General features: G+C 47.9%; 2 non-coding genes across 2 annotated transcripts; both read right to left on the minus strand.

The window, feature by feature from the left end:
* Window positions 1–74, minus strand: TRNAT-GGU (transfer RNA threonine (anticodon GGU)). The gene has a single exon. It is a non-coding gene; the product is annotated as a tRNA-Thr (tRNA).
* A 2734-nt stretch (window positions 75–2808) lies between these two features.
* TRNAT-GGU (transfer RNA threonine (anticodon GGU)) lies at window positions 2809–2882 on the minus strand. The gene has a single exon. It is a non-coding gene; the product is annotated as a tRNA-Thr (tRNA).

The following is a 2882-nucleotide window of genomic DNA, read 5'->3' on the forward strand; positions in this document are numbered from 1 at the left end:
ATCCTGGTCCGGGGTTCGAACCCGGGACCACCGCTTCACCGGAGCAGTCGCTCTACCAACTGAGCTAACCGGGACGGCAAGCTTATGGTAGGGCGAGAGCGAATTGATCAATAACTCGAAGTAGGAAAAGTGTTCATCAAATTTTTAGGGGAATCCCCCAAGGTGGAGTAGATTTGTAGTAAGGGAGTAATTACTCATTGACATCCACCCAAGCGCAGCCATACGGCTACAAAGGAAAGCTATACAGCTTTCTCAGAAACTTCGCAGTTGAAGAAAAATTTGTTCTGGTCCGGGGTTCGAACCCGGGACCACCGCTTCACCGGAGCAGTCGCTCTACCAATTGAGCTAACCGGGACGGCAAGCTGATGGTAGGGCGAGAGCGAATTGATCAATAACTCGAAGTGGGAAAAGTTTTGATCAAATTTTTAGGGGAATCCCCCAAGGTGGAGTAGATTTGTAATAAGGGAGTAATTACTCATTGACATCCACCCAAGCGCAGCCATATGGCTACAAAGAAAAGCTATACAGCTTTCTCAGAAACTTCGCAGTTAAAGAAAAATTCATCCTGGTCCGGGGTTCGAACCTGGGACCACCGCTTCACCGGAGCAGTCGCTCTACCAATTGAGCTAACCGGGACGGCAAGCTTATGGTAGGGCGATAGCGAATTGATCAATAACTCGAAGTGGGAAAAGTGTTGATCAAATTTTTAGGGGAATCCCCCAAGGTGGAGTAGATTTGTAATAAGGGAGTAATTACTCATTGACATCCTCCCAAGCGCAGCCATACGGCTACAAAGGAAAGCTATACAGCTTTCTCAGAAACTTCGCAGTTAAAGAAAAATTCATCCTGGTCCGGGGTTCGAACCCGGGACCACCGCTTCACCGGAGCAGTCGCTCTACCAATTGAGCTGACCGGGACGGCAAGCTTATGGTAGGGCGAGAGCCAATTGATCAATAACTCGAAGTGGGAAAAGAGTTGATCAAATTTTTAGGGGAATCCGCCAAGGTGGAGTAGATTTGTAGTAAGGGAGTAATTACTCATTGACATCCACCCAAGCGCAGCCATACGGCTACAAAGGAAAGCTATATAGCTTTCTCAGAAACTTCGCAATTAAAGAAAAATTCGTCGTGGTCCGGGGTTCGAACCCGGTACCACTGCTTCACCGGAGCAGTCGCTCTACCAATTGAGCTAACCGGGAGGGCAAGCTTATGGTAGGGCGAGAGCGAATTGATCAATAACTCGAAGTGGGAAAAGTGTTGATCAAATTTTTAGGGGAAACCCCCAAGTTGGAGTAGATTTGTAATAAGGGAGTAATTACTCATTGACACCACCCAAGCGCAGCCATACGGCTACAAAGGAAAGCTATACAGCTTTCTCAGAAACTTCGCAGTAAAAGGAAAATTCGTCCTGGTCCGGGGTTCGAACCCGGGACCACCGCTTCACCGGAGCAGTCGCTCTAGCAATTGAGCTAACCGGGACGGCAAGCTTATGGTAGGGCGAGAGCGAATTGATCAATAACTCGAAGTGGGAAAAGTGTTGATCAAATTTTTAGGGGAATCCCCCAAGGTGGAGTACATTTGTAATAAGGGAGTAATTACTCATTGACACCACCCAAGCGCAGCCATACGGTTACAAAGGAAAGCTATACAGCTTTCTCAGAAACTTCGCAGTTAAAGAAAAATTCGCACTGGTCCGGGGTTCGAACCCGGGACCACCGCTTCACCGGAGCAGTCGCTCTAATAATTGACCTAACCGGGACGGCAAGCTTATGGTAGGGCGAGAGCGAATTGGTCAATAACTCGAAGTGGGAAAAGTGTTGATCAAATTTTTAGGGGAATCCCCCAAGGTGGAGTACATTTGTAATAAGGGAGTAATTACTCATTGAAATCCACCCAAGCGCAGCCATACGGTTACAAAGGAAAGCTATACAGCTTTCTCAGAAACTTCGCAGTTAAAGGAAAATTCGTCCTGGTTCGGGGTTGGAACCCGGGACAACCGCTCCACCGGAGCAGTCGCTCTAGCAATTGAGCTAACCGGGACGGCAAGCTTATGGTAGGGCGAGAGCGAATTGATCAATAACTCGAAGTGGGAAAAGTGTTGATCAAATTTTTAGGGGAATCCCCCAAGGTGGAGTAGATTTGTAGTAAGGGAGTAATTACTCATTGACATCCACCCAAGCGCAGCCATACGGCTACAAAGGAAAGCTATATAGCTTTCTCAGAAACTTCGCAGTTAAAGAAAAATTCGTCGTGGTCCGGGGTTCGAACCCGGTACCACCGCTTCACCGGAGCAGTCGCTCTACCAATTGAGCTAACCGGGAGGGCAAGCTTATGGTAGGGCGAGAGCGAATTGATCAATAACTCGAAGTGGGAAAAGTGTTGATCAAATTTTTAGGGGAATCCCCCAAGGTGGAGTACATTTGTAATAAGGGAGTAATTACTCATTGACATCCACCCAAGCGCAGCCATACGGTTAGAAAGGAAAGCTATACAGCTTTCTCAGAAACTTCGCAGTTAAAGAAAAATTCGCACTGGTCCGGGGTTCGAACCCGAGACCACCGCTTCACCGGGGCAGTCGCTCTAATAATTGGCCTAACCGGGACGGCAAGCTTATGGTAGGGCGAGAGCGAATTGATGAATAACTCGAAGTTGGAAAAGTGTTGATCAAATTTTTAGGGGAATCCCCCAAGGTGGAGTAGATTTGTAGTAAGAGAGTAATTACTCATTGACATCCACCCAAGCGCAGCCATACGGCTACAAAGGAAAGCTATACAGCTTTCTCAGAAACTTCGCAGTTAAAGAAAAATTCATCCTGGTCCGGGGTTCGAACCCGGGACCACCGCTTCACCGGAGCAGTCGCTCTACCAACTGAGCTAACCGGGA

This window comes from Amblyomma mixtum, chromosome 1 (assembly GCF_055824585.1).
Source record: "Amblyomma mixtum isolate Tamu chromosome 1, ASM5582458v1, whole genome shotgun sequence".
Taxonomy (NCBI): domain Eukaryota; kingdom Metazoa; phylum Arthropoda; class Arachnida; order Ixodida; family Ixodidae; genus Amblyomma; species Amblyomma mixtum.